Here is a 14,923-nt window from a genome sequence, read left to right on the forward strand (position 1 = left end):
GAATGCTCAAGACAATGCAAGAAATCATGACGATCCAACTATGTTATAAGTATTATTTTAGAGGTAAAGTGATTATCTGGCAATATCTGGGAATAGCTTAGGTCTGGTCTTTTGTTATTGTTGCGACATAGTTGCAAGATAGTTATTTCGGGTTTAGACAAAGGTTGCATTTGACTGCATTTGCATTTGACTAGCCTACGTTCTTGTCCTTATCTCTGATAAACTAAGCAATGTGGTGTTGACATTTTCCCCACCAGTTAATCAAAGTGTGATGACATCACCGGTATCTGGGCTTTTAAATCACTAGTATATCTAACCGAAAGGGAACATGCGCACTGCCGCTTGGGCATTAATAACGGGAGCGGATGCAAAGCGAGTGCTTTCAATGAATTCCTATAAAAGTTAAGCTTCCATATGAACTGAAAACGCGCCAGTGCGCGCACACAGTGAATGACAGCTCGTTAGTAAATGCGCACTCTGTGCGACAAAGCAGATTTGAGTTTTGGTTTAGAATTAGCCTATTATTCTTAATGAAATACACAACACAATGACAACCCCCCTTTAATAGGCGCTTTTACATTTCACTTTGAAACCAAATCTTCCGCGATCATCTGGCAGGTCAAGATCACAAGTTCCGATCATGCAGCAGACACCTTCCGTTTTTATTTGAACGGTCTGTTCTCTAACTGAACTAAATTACTTTATTATTATAAAAAATCTAAACGACGGTGTCACGGTGCTCAGTAGTCTTATTCTGTCATCTTCCACCCAAGTGTTGTTTATAGGCATTAGGGCTCTGCAGCGCGCGCCTCGTCTCTCGTCCGTCCTTCGACGTGCCTTTAAACCTTCTTTAGCCACTTTTCCACTGGCCAGCGCGAGCACAGAGACTGAAATCATGCCTGCGGCACTTCTGTTAAAATCCGCAATAAACACATAGGCCTACGCCTTCACTGGACTATATCACACAATATCCAAAAGTTCTCCAGCAAGAGGGAGATGAATTGAAGTATTGAATTGAAGGAAAATGAAGTAAATCGCTATACAAAAATATATCAGAAGCTGTCATTTAATATTTAATTACTAACCTGGACACCACACGCGGCTATTGAATGAACACGAACAGGTAATAACTTGCATTTTTCATGCTTTAATGTGTGCGTCTTTTTTTTCCTTTTTATTGTATTGTTTTTTGTTGGGGGGGGGGGGGGGGGGGGGGTAACGCAAGCGTTACTGAAAATGTACCGAGTAAAATATTACTGAAAATTGATTAGTAATGCCTTACACTACTGCGTTACAGCAAAAAGTAATAAGTTACTGTAATGTATTACTTTTGTAATGTGTTACACCCAACACTGAGTTTGAACACTAGCATTATAACAGTTAATAATATATATGGTTAGGAACTGTAAAATATTCTAAATGCATGCTTACATGGTTAATTCTTATCACCCAAACCATCTGTGGCTTTATTGAAACCGCAAGAATTAACAAAGAACAATGCTTTCTTATCTTCTTATCTTACTGAATGCTTTTGTGTTGTGTTGCTCATACTGCAATACGTAGACTTGTGTATAAAACTGTAAGTAAAGGTCACCTCAGTGACTCCACCCACCTTCAAAGTATATTTATACTGTGTTCATCCAGTGAGAGCTCACTGATCATCTTCATCATGAACATCATCATCATCTCTCTGATCCTGCTGCCACACCTGACCTTCACTGGTGAGAATGATTATATAACAGCATATGTATTGCAATGATTATTGAAGAGCTTAATTGGTTTGTGCTGAATAAGTTGACTGACATCTCTCTCTCTCTCTCTCTCTCTCTCTCTCTCTCTCTCTCTCTCTCTCCTCTCTCTCTCTCTCTTCTCTCTCTCTCTTCTCTCTCTCTCCTCTCTCTCCTCTCTCTCTCTCTCTCTCTCTCTCTCTCTCTCTCTCTCTCTCTCTCTCTCTTCTCTCTCTCTCTCTCCTCCTCTCCCTCTCCTCTCTCTCTCTCTCTCTCTCCCTCTCTCTCTCTCTCTCTCTCAGCTCATGTAAATGTGGGTATAGTGAAGGGGCAGGGAAGCCAAACCCCACTCCAGACCTTACATGGTTTCACTTCAGAAGTGTGGTTCTCATACATGTGGTGGATTCCTGATTTATGATCAGTTTGTCTTAACTGCTGCACATGCTGGACTGGGTAAGAGCTTGTTTATTGTGAATGCTGAGTTAGATTAACTTTTACCTGTTAATGACTGAAGTGCAACCAGTATATCAGTTATGACATAAATGAACATTTATAATGCGCTCTTTCTACAGATGTGAGTTGCTGACGGCTGTTGTTGGTGCTCATGACTTAAGGAACAGCAGCAGTTCAGATAGCATCAGAGTGATGTCCTACATCCCGCATCCAAACTATTCAAGCAATACGTTTGAGAATGACATCATGCTTTTGAGGGTAACAACATGCAATACTTTTATTTGTTCGAAATAATATCTGGTCAGGAAACAGAAGCACAAACCACTATGTTCGAAGTTCTATTGCAATTTCTTGCTTTAAAAAAACTGAAGGAATATAAATAATTTCTATGGAAATGGTCAAGTCTGTTTCCTACATTATTAATGTATTGTTCCTGTGTAGCAAAAAAAATAAAAATTGTGGTTGTTGTTACGAAGCAGAAAATAAAGAGGCAAATAAAAAAGATAAAAAATACATACAACTTGAAAGAAACCTCTATGGCGTCTGTACTAAAATCAAAACCAACTGTATAATCCAACAAATTTCAGTCTTTTAATAGATTGTTTATTTTTAAATGGTTGTAATTTTGAATTACAGCTAGAGAAAGAAGTCAAACTAAACGACAAACGTTAGTCTGATACCATTACCAAAGGAAGGAGAAGACGTCGAAGCTGCTACTCTCTGTAGTGTTGCCGGCTGGGGAATTACGAAGACTAATGGCTCAGTGAGCGATGTTCTAAAGGAGGCAAATACGTTAATAGATTATTCTTCAAATTGTGAATCTAAATGGAACAAAAACAATAACTCCCCATTAAAGTTCTTGGACCCACAGATGATCTGTGTAGATGATAAGACGATCGGTGGCGGTGGTGGTGGATCCTGCTTGGTATGTACAAAAGATGATTCACAGACTTTATGGTATTTTAAAAACTGGTTTCACTGGTGACGTGTTGATCTGTGTTTCTTAACAGGGGGATTCAGGAGGTCCTTTGGTTTGTGAGGGAAAAGCTGTTGGTGTCACATCTTTTGGTGACAAAAATGACTGTAATTCATCTAAGAAACCTAATGTGTATACTAAGATTTCAACATTTCGTCAATGGATCAAAAAGGAAATTCAAAATAAGGAGTGATTTCATGTAAACTAAAAAGGAAGAAATATTTCTCAAATTCTTTCATTCTTTAAATAAACATATCTCATGGCAAGCATCAATTATAGTCAATGTGTTCTCATTGTCACAACCAAATATATTTTAGGCAACACCAGTCATGCCTGTAGACTCGTATCTAATTGGGGAAAAACTGAAATACCCAAAACTGTTGACAAAATACAACAACAACAACAACAACAAAACAATTGAAAAGAGGAATGATATTGTGCACTTTCCAATCAATAAAATAAAATAAAAACGTTTTTATTTGATACTTTTTTTTTTTAAAGACCGATCAAAAAAAGAAGAAGAAGAAAATACATGAAAAAAGATTCCCGGAAAAGCCTCCATGACTTGAGTTGTAAAATAAAGAGCTTCATAAAATCTTCCTACAAAATTACCAAAAAAAAAAGCTCTCAACTGATTTCTCACATCTACAGAATTTACAAAGAATTATTAGACATGGATTACATCACACATGGGGAAGATTCATTGACTCCCATCGAGAACACAAATATAACCGTTATCAGTAACACTTTAGAATAATTGTCCGTCATTAATAAGTAACTATGCAGGAAGTAATGCAGGACTAATGAGTAGTACTACATTAACACTTCAGCTACTACTATTAACTAATATAGAAACAAGCTTAACTAATCCATAAGTAATATCAAATTTATGAGATAATTCCTTATTAGGTAATCAATAATTACTTAACTATTATCTAACTGACAAATCATAAAGAAAACAATCAGACATAATTCTTACTCTAAATAAATTCATAAAATGCTTCACTAATTTCTTGAAATTCCTGCATAGTGACTATAACACTTGAGCAACAAGTGATGCTTTTTATGACCACTTTGAGAGTAAAAAAAAAGATAATTGCTTACATCTTAGACACATTAACATTATGAAATTAATTAATTGGCCATTTGCTATTAGTTCTTAAAGGCATCATGAACTTTTGTATATACTGTTGTCTGAGGTCAACTAATGACGCTTGCGTGGTTTTTACATTCAAAAACATCATTATGAGTAATAGGCTAATTTTGACACTGGTTTGATGCTTTCTCATGGAACTCAGTTTTTATGGGCATGCACTGAATGCTTGAACGTAAACGCCCACGGCTATGATTGGATAAGATTTGCCTATTTAATGAGCTTCTGCTCCCCTGTCAGTACATGAGGGATTGTTTTGGAAGCGTTGGGGGAAACGCTCACAGGGCTCCAAGGGCGAGGGCGTAGGTTTGATCTCAGCTTTTGTAGGGACATCCCACCGGTATATTCCAGATTATATTGTCTATTATTTATGTTACTGAGTATGGAAATGCACCATAGTTTAGGAATTAATACATCAATTAATTTATGAGGCTCTTCAGTTCAAATTATCCAGTACCAAAATAGTAATAAAACAAAATACTCCTTTAATTATCAAGTTCATAAATGATTTTCAAAACTGATTTGGAAAGAAAACAACACACACAGAGAAAATGACTTATTTTCAATAACAAAAATGATTGTTGACTGGATATTTTTTATACCTCTTACCACATTATTAGGCCTGTCAAATATTAGTAACAAATTTACACTGTTAAAAATTACCAGCATTTCACAATAATTAACAGTGTTATTTTACAGTAACTTGTTGTAATTAAGTTTCCCTGTAATATCCCACTGAATACCTGTAAAAAAAATACAGTATCCTTGGATTTTACAGTATTTAACTCTTATTTTACAGTAAAATCTTTTGATCTAAAACCTGTTATATCACAACAACCCTTGTGAAAAAGAAGTGTGCTTAATTGTATTGAAAGTGTCTTTTTTGTGCACTTAATATATTTAAAGTGTATTTTTTAAAAACTGCACTTGTAGATAATATGATATAATTAAAATTAAGTGCCACTTCAGTGTACTTAAAGAGAATACACTTTAATGACAATATTTCTAAACACACTTAAGTACACTTTTTTAAAATTCACTTTGTAATAATATCTAATTAATTTGTATTTTTAAAAAGTACACTTTCATGACAATATTTATAAACACACTTTAGTGTACTTATAATAAGTGCACTTTATTAATAATATCTAATTAATTTTTATTTTTAAAAAGTACACTTTTATGACAATATTTATAAACACACTTTAGTACACTTATAATAAGTGTACTTTGTAATAATATATAATTAATTTGTACTTTAAAAAAGTACACTTTCATGACGATATTATAAACACACTTTAGTGCACTTTTAATAAGTGCACTTTATAATAATATCTAATTAATTTGTACTTTAAAAATTACACTTTCATGACGATATTTATAAACACACTTTAGTGCACTTTTAATAAGTGCACTTTATAATAATATATAATTAATTTGTACTTTAAAAAAGTACACTTTCATGACAATATTTATAAACCCACTTTAGTACACTTATAATAAGTGCACTTTGTAATAATATCTAGTTAATTTTCACTTAAAGAAAGTACACTTTCATGACAATATTTATAAACACACTTTAGTGCACTTTTAATAAGTGCACTTTATAATAATATCTAATTAATTTGTACTTTAAAAATTACACTTTCATGACGATATTTATAAACACACTTTAGTGCACTTTTAATAAGTGCACTTTATAATAATATATAATTAATTTGTACTTTAAAAAAGTACACTTTCATGACAATATTTATAAACCCACTTTAGTACACTTATAATAAGTGCACTTTGTAATAATATCTAGTTAATTTTCACTTAAAGAAAGTACACTTGTATGACAATATTTATAAACACACTTAAGTGCACTTTTTAAAAATGCACCTTGTAATAATGTCTACACCTAAATTTACTTAAACCATTTTAATTATGAGTTTGTTACATAAAGTACACTTATTTTACTAATGACAAAGCACATGGAAAAAAAAATTGTTGTCCAATTTTACATTGGTTAATGTATTTTTCTTCAAAATTTTACTTGCTTACACTCCAGTACAACATACTGTTGAAATGTTATAACTAGCTCATATGAACTCAACTACAAGTGTCAGTTTTCTACATAATTTGACATTGTCAATCTTTATGAGAGGAGTTGTCTAATGTACTGTAGGCTACTTTACATCAGTGTACAGAATAACCTACTTTCAATATTATGTAGTTGTATGGCGATTAAACACACATTTAATTGCATTAATTACAAGAAAAAGTTGAACAAATCTAAACCAAATTAATTTGCATTAAAATTCAGTTAAAATAGGCTACATTTCATTTTAATCAGACTCACTGTAAACATGATTGACTTTTAGTTAGGTGAATAAGTCAAGTTCTCTGAAATACAGTCCAACTACACAGTGTGTTAGAACAACCTGAACAGAAATGGATACATAATAAGTGATTTATAATCAACATTTAATGCACGAAATATCTTATTTTATATTTATAATTAATATTTCAATGCGCATGCGCTAAAAATACTACGTCATGATTTTGAAAAATGCGCGGTCCGCCATGATTGCGTCATCGCGTGAGGAAAATGAAGCTGAAGAGAACAGACAACAGAGGAGCGAACCGTTTGGATCATTACAGATGAGACGTTATATGCTACAAATAACGAGTCAAGTAAGTATATCTTGATATAAGCTCTCTTGATTTTTCATTTTCACCGTAACATGGTAGCTCTCTATTACGGTGTAGTTATTTAGTTTAATCGCAGATAGGATAGACGCACTATGGACTCGGGAGGTGAATTAACGTTAATCATGTTTCCTATCATGTATTTAAGATTGCATTATAATAATTTCTTAAATCGGATTGTGATCGCCGGTGTGGGCATGTTCAATGAATTTGCCTGCTGTAAATACAATATTTTAATCGAACTCCTACTTTTTAAATGGACAGAAGACATTTAACGTTATATACATTTATTCCATATATTAACTTAACGTATAACAACAACCAGTAATGAAATAATGATTTTAATATGTTCTTTTCTTTTTGCATTTGGAGAGTAAGATGTTAAAGTACTATTTGTGTTTTTAATATTTTGTGCTTATTTTATTTTATTTTTTATTTTGTAGGATCAATACAGATGTGTTATTGGAGATCCAGTGCAAGCTGTGTGGAATCACAGAGCCATCTGAGGTCAAGTTAATGTTAATTATGAATTTATTGTTGTGGTCAAAAGCTTACACACAACGTGCAGAATAAACTGCTTCATCAGGGCAGTACTAGATAAAAAAAGAGACAACATGCTCATTTTTATGATCCCTCTTATGGCTATTTCTTTTTTTTCTTCTTTTTTTCATACAGATACTGCGGTGTGAATATAAACTGTACATCTATCGTTTTAATTTAATTGAGCCAATTATAATATAAGGGATAGATCTGTTTTATAAACAAGTTTTTTCTTTGCGTTTTCTTTTTCTTTCCTCAAGGTATATATTTTTTTCTTTCCTGCCTCTTTGGAACATGTCCATTCACATCTACTGTGGAGAGATGGTGCGCCAGTTTCCTACTGATGGAGAGCTTCTGGGACATTGACATCAACAGCACTTTCCAAACAACTTGAAAATAGTTGGTGACAAACAATTTTGTGTGCCTTTGGAGTTCTTCAGTTTTTTTTTTTTTTTTTTTTTTTTTCTTTCACTAATGCTGGAATAAGATTTTAGAATAAACCTTTTGGTCCTAATTTTGGTGCTAGTAAAGGTTTTTTAAGCTTATAAGTTCAGTAATACTTTACAATAAGATCTAATTTGTTAACGTTATTTAATGTATTGACCAACATGATCTAACAGTGATTTCTTTTTATTTAATTTTTTACAGTGTTTATTAATAGTTGTTGACCTTGCTTAATAAATTATAGTTCAAAGCTAGTTAATTAAATTTATAGTCATTGTTCATGCAAGTTAACAATGCATTAAATAATTAACATACACAACTTTTGATTTTAAGATTGCATTAATAATAGGGGTGTAACAGTACACAAAGCTGACAGTTCGGGGAGAGAACACTAAATATAAAAATGTTTTTTTTTTTTTTATTGGTTTACTGAACAAATTGTAATTGTCCTAAACTAAAGGTTTCTTAAAGAATTAAAAATATAATATAAAAAATATCTCTGCTAATTATGATTATTATTACCTTTATTTAACCAGGAGAAAAACTCACTGAGATTAAAATGTCCTGTCCTGGCCAAGATAGGCAGCTGTGTTTGCAAGTACAGTTATACATAAAAAATCACATAAAAAACATAAAACATACAACCAGTCAAAAACAATTACACACCATTCATTTACTCTCAAAATGTATGTAGTAAAATTTTAAAATGACTAAATGTCACCAGATCTTTTAGCTTCAACTCAGTCTGGAGCAAATTCCAACCTGAGGCTGCGACATATGTGAAGGACGTTTTACCAAGCTTAACTCTAACAAAGGGCACACAAAGATTATAATTTGATTCAGAATGTAATATATAATTGCCTTGTTTCCGTTTAATCAACGTGATCTCATGAAAATACGTGAGTATTTTTACGTAAAGTGTGATTCTACTATACGTACATTTACTAACGTTTTCACACACAATAAAACGTACAATATTGACTTATTAACAGCACTAAAATGTACAATATTGACGTATTGACAGCACTAAAATGTAAATTATCTACGTATCCAAGTGTGAACGTGTAAGTTACCAGCCCCCGGCTCCCATAAATCGTGGCATTAATATTGTTTATTTTATATCCAATAGTCACATCAATACATGTTTTCAGTCACATTTATTAAATGTATTTTACTAAGTTAATCAATCTAATATAAAATAACAGAAATATAAAATAACATTTTGCTCTCGTGACTTCTGCTACAAACTCATTTCGGATGACTAGATAATGTTAAAGGAAGACTAAATTTTAAAACCGTCAGATGAATAGCATTCTTGCCAACCATTTTGTAGTATTTAGCTTGTTGTTTGCTGTGAGACATAAAAAGGCATTTTCTCCTATTTAGCAACTGGCGATCACAAGACACACCAAAACACAACATCAATTCACAAAACACAACACTTTATTCGTTTGCTGTAATCCAAATCATTAGAATGTCCATATGTTTGCGAGAAACAAATCCAAACTGAGCCCAGTGATCTTCATCTCCATTAGCCTTCCATTAGTCTTCATCTCCTCTCAGTAGCGCGACGGTAAACATCAAATCTCGCGCTCGTTGTGAATTCAAATTTAAAAAACGCGCCCTCATGAAGCGTTACGACATGATTTACGGCAGTGGCATCGAACGCTCATTGGCTCTCGCCTGCTTCGTCACAGATTTTAACATGCCGTGTTTCGGTCGATTTGTATTTGAAATGAGAAACGTGCAACTTCACGGAGAGAAGCGAAGCCGGATTAATATTTTCATTGATTAATAGCTAACATTCTGCTCTGTACCTCATACAAAACTATTAACGTTTTGTTAACCCACCAGAGAGGACTGCGACTGCAACACATCTTCATTTGAACTACTCTTGGTACCGCTTTTGACATTTTTGCAATAAATAAATTATTGTGATTACACTGGACTGTCTGTTATGCTTTGATTTATAACAGTACGTTGTTTTAATAAATGCTAATGGGTAGGTTTAGGGGTAAGTGTAGGATTAGCCGTTCAAAATATTTTTTTAATGCTATATTGTTATCAAAATCGTCATTTTCCAACGTTTTACCTTTTATTTTCTTTATATTCTGTATTAAATTGGTAGGTTTAGGTTTGGGGTAGTGTTAAGGGATCGTACATTAATAAAATGGTCAAAGGGACGTTATATAGATATCTTTTTGATATAACAAAAAAAAAAAAATGTTTTTACCAGTATAAAGTTTTGTATTCTTAAAAAAAAAGATTTCATGATGGATTCGTAAATATTTTACGTTTTTTAGCTGTAAAAATGTAATAATACTACGTTTAAATGTTGCAAATACGTGTATATTTTACATTTTAGCACTTCTCCAAACGTACTAAGATGTACGTTTAGTCTCTTTGAAAGTAACGTATTAATACCTACGTATTAACGATGAGACCAGGCTGGTTTAATCAAACGACAAAGAATGCTGTGTAGACTATATAGGGAGGCCTTACTTGCACTCGCATTGTATACAAACATGTAAACTTCTCATAAGACCGTTTTTGCATTAACTTATAAATCTAATTATAAAATGATGTTCCTACTCCAATTCGTTGTTGAATTATAATAATTTATACACAGTGGCTGTCATTTTCATGACAGATTTATTTAAACATATAAGTTACTCCAATAAATTTAAATAATCAAGATATCACTAACAGGTTAAGTAGAATATGATGAATATATGGGCTAATATAATGCATATATTTAGTGAAAGAGTTCATCTCTCTAGTAAATTAACAGCCGTGTTTTATCGACATCTTTCTGCTGTTAAAACACTGAACGATTACAAGATGTGTTACGTTTTAGTAAGTTGTAATGTATCCTTAACATACCTTCTGATGTTAATTCATGTTTATTCTTTGACTATGACAAGGTGATCACATTCACTCGTGCCGCGTTGCTGCTTGACCTGATGTGTCTTTACAGTGATCTGTCATGTCACATTAAAGAGCATCAACATGGCATCACTTGAATTTCATGATAAAATTGACAGAATACATATGTTCTTATGGAAACTTGTATTGAAGTGTGTTCCACTCATTAAAACAAGCCGTCTGTTAACTGTTCAAGATTGCATTCGTACCGCTCGGTACACATGTGCACTGTACCGGAAGTCCTGTACCGAACCGGTTCGGTATGAATTCATGTGCCGTTACACCCCTAATTAGTAAATGTTGAAATTAACATTTACTAAGATAAATAAATGTTTATATTATTATTCATTCTAAGTTCATGTTAAATTAAGTAGTTAACTAATTAAACGTTACCCAAAGTTTTGAATCTTAGTGTTGTACATGAAACGATTCTTTTCTTTCCATTTGTTTGTATTTATTCATCTGTTGTGTGAGGTACTTTTCTGTGATGGGTAGATTTAGGTACCTTTGAATGAGGGAGATATATAATAATGCATATAATTACATATAATTGCATATAATCCTCATTGTCCTCCAGAATCTTTCTAAATGAATTTGTGTTTGTGTAAATAGTTTTTTTGGGTTTTTCATGGGCATAAAAAAAAAGTTTTTTTTTTTGTATATTTGTTTTACAGATTGTTTTGTCAATAAATGTAGAGGATTTAAATTTGGATGTGTTTATTATACGAAATTGCAGCTGTATTATTTGAAAAATGTAATTATGAATGTATTTAATTCTATTAGAGTGTACATGTAAATTACGTTAAGGTATATTTTAATTCACATTAATTGCTTGTTTTTAAGACAGTAGAATGGATTATGAAAGTACGTATAAAGGTGTATTTAGGTCCCAATTAAGTTGTTTCAAGAAATCACTCTTAATGGCAACTTATTGCATTTTATTTCAAATTAATATGTGATAAATTTGAAATCAATTGCATATAATGTGTGTTAAGTGTGTCGAAAACATTGCATTTAATTCAAACTTAAGTGTATATTTAGCTGACATTAAAGTATGTTTTAGTTCACATTAATTGCTTGTCAGTACATTGAGCAGTGCACTTTAATTACAATTTTAATACACTAGAAGCGATTATGAAAGTACATATAAAGTTGTATTTAAGTCCCACTTAAGTTGTTTCAAAAAATCACTCTTAATTGCAAATTATTGTATTTTATTTCAACTTAATATGTGATAAATTTGAAATCAATTACATATAATGTGTGTTAAGTACACCGAAAACATTGCATTTAATTCACACTTAAGTGTATATTTAGCTGACATTAAAGTATGTTTTAGTTCACATTAATTGCTTGTCAGTACATTGAGCAGTGCACTTTAATTACAATTTTAATACACTAGAAGCGATTATGAAAGTACATATAAAGTTGTATTTAAGTACCACTTAAGTTGTTCCAAAAAATCACTCTTAATTGCAACTTATTGTATTTTATTTCAACTTAATATGTGATAAATTTGAAATCAATTACATATAATGTGTGTTAAGTACACCGAAAACATTGCATTTAATTCATAATTAAGTGTATTTAGTATAAGTATATTATCTGTGTAATAAGTACACTTTATAAAAGTACACTAAAGTGCACTTTTTTTCACAAGGGAAGGTCTGTAATATCACAGCTACACAGTGAAAAGGTGCCCTAGAATGAGTTGAAACAATATGGTAAATTGTTCTCTGATACCTACAAAAGAGGGTATGTGGCTTATTTAAGGGCAAAAATGTCCAGATACAGTTGTACAGGTCCATTTACAACCCTGTTTTTGCCATATTTATATAAGAGTCTATTAATATTAAAGAATATTAATGTGGAACTCTGCTCTGATTGGCTTATTTCAGCCGCTCACAGCAATATGCATATAGCGTTGTGCACGCTATACATAATGGTCAAGCCCTTACGAAAGGAAAATATATTTACCAATATATTACTTGAAATATATTATAATATATTGTAAATACATGGAATAATATATTGATGTATTATACAATATATTATATATTCCTGTAATATATTGCAAAATATACAAATGATTGTCCTTTCATATCCTGCAATATATTGGAGAATATAAATATTAAATCCCATGTGAATATATTGCCTAATGTATTACATGATATTTTCCAATATAGTGCAATATATTTTTGTTTTGTAAGGGGGATGCGCCCTTAAAATAGCATAATGAACAACGCGCAACGCGCCACTGACTTTAGACTAGGTTTTTTCTGGTCAGTGGTGCAATTGTTTAATGGAACAGCAAAATCGCACCAGGGATTGTTTGCGCCGGAACACGCCTCCTTTTTTGCGCTGAACCGCCCAGGGAGCGCAAGTTCATTCACTAGTTTAGTGACGTGCTTCTGTGGAGGGAAAAGCGCGCTTTGCGCGGGTGCAAAATAGGAATGACACATGCGTCGGTGTACAAAGTCAATTGCACTGGGTGCAAGATAGGGCCCATGATATCATATACATTTTTAGAAATCATTACAATGTATTGCTTTCAATATTATTATTTTTTACTCACCATTAACTTTATTAATGTGAACAGTGATGTTGTGCCATGGATTTCAGATTTCAGGTCAGGAGTAAGTCGTGTAGTAGAGATACGAAGCAGATCACAGAGATGGGTGTCAGTGGACTCTTGTTCAGCATCATCAGCGAAAATGTTTGCTCACATATGTATGTGGAACCAAACAGTCTCATTATCCTTTGTGCACGAGCTGGTGGCGGCTGCGGAGAGAGTCATCGCACTGCAGTTATATGAGTTCCAGCTGCACATTCTCTTGCACTTCTTCTACGTTAACCGAGAAAGGGGTTGCGAACAGTTTGATGTCATTACCAATAGCGGAAAAGTCTTGAAAACGCTGATTAAATTCTGTGATCAGGGATGTGAGCACTGCCGAATATTTATCAATTTTTCCAGGTATGTTGGAGGCTGGAAACCTTGAGATAATCTCGGACAAACTAGGAAAGTGCACAGTATTGCAGTCACTGATTTGTCTATCAAAAAGTCTTGGCTTCACAACAAAGGATTTCAAGTGGGAATACATTTCTGATATCAGCTGGTCCTTGCATTGCAGGCTTTTATTCAGTGCGTTCAGGTGACTGGTCAAATCAACTAAAAAAGCAAGGTCTGCCATCCAGTCAGGGTCATTGAGTTGATCAAGTGTCAGATTTTTGTCTTTCAAAAACTGGTCAATTTCAGTTCTACCAGAAAGACTCGGGAGAATTAATGCTGTAACATTAACATTTATTTAGGAGCTCAGCAAGCAATCAAGTTCTTTGGCGTAGGCCCTGTTCGTAATTAGCTTTCCGAGGTTACGGAATCTGCGTATCCTGCCTGAATACGAAGGCAGGGGCGCAGCTCTCCTGCGAAGTAAGGAAGGGGGCCATCTGGTGGTGGTGGGGTGGATGGAGGAAAAGACATCCTGAAGTCTTTGGGGTAGAGGGGAGATCCCATCTGGTGGTGTTGAAGATGATAGGAGAGCCCGGCTGGTTATGTAGGGGGGGATGGGGGAAAGGTCCCATCTTGGTGGTGGTGGGGAGGATGGTGGTGCTGAAGTGCAGTATCTGCGAACTCAGACATGAGTAAGTACAACCATTATATGCTACGGTAAAGGATATGATTAGATAGATGAGAAGGTAATTAGTGACGTAACAATTGAGTCTTCCTGTCAGAACTTGCGTTAGCTTCATTTCATCCCCCCTTTAATTTTGCAATGTGCTGCGGCTGTGGCTGGATGTGCAAATGTTTGGGCTTTGTTTCTGTTTGATATAATTGTAAATATATCTATTAAAATACTGATATTCTGTCTATAACTCCTCTCTGAACCTCCCGCTGCCCTGTATCTCACTTTCTCATTGGCTGTCGGTCATCGCCGATGTAATTTTCAGTCAGATCTCATTTCACACAGCAGGCTTTTGAATCGCCGACAGGTCCAGATATTTAGCATGCCAAAT

General features: G+C 33.5%; 1 pseudogene; it reads left to right on the plus strand.

The window, feature by feature from the left end:
• The window catches only part of LOC137039762 (mast cell protease 1A-like), an 18,748-nt pseudogene extending 15,399 nt beyond the window's left edge, over positions 1–3,349 (plus strand).
• The last annotated feature ends 11,574 nt before the right edge of the window (positions 3,350–14,923 follow it).

The sequence above is a fragment of the Pseudorasbora parva genome, chromosome 14 (assembly GCF_024679245.1).
Source record: "Pseudorasbora parva isolate DD20220531a chromosome 14, ASM2467924v1, whole genome shotgun sequence".
Classification (NCBI taxonomy): Eukaryota; Metazoa; Chordata; class Actinopteri; order Cypriniformes; family Gobionidae; genus Pseudorasbora; species Pseudorasbora parva.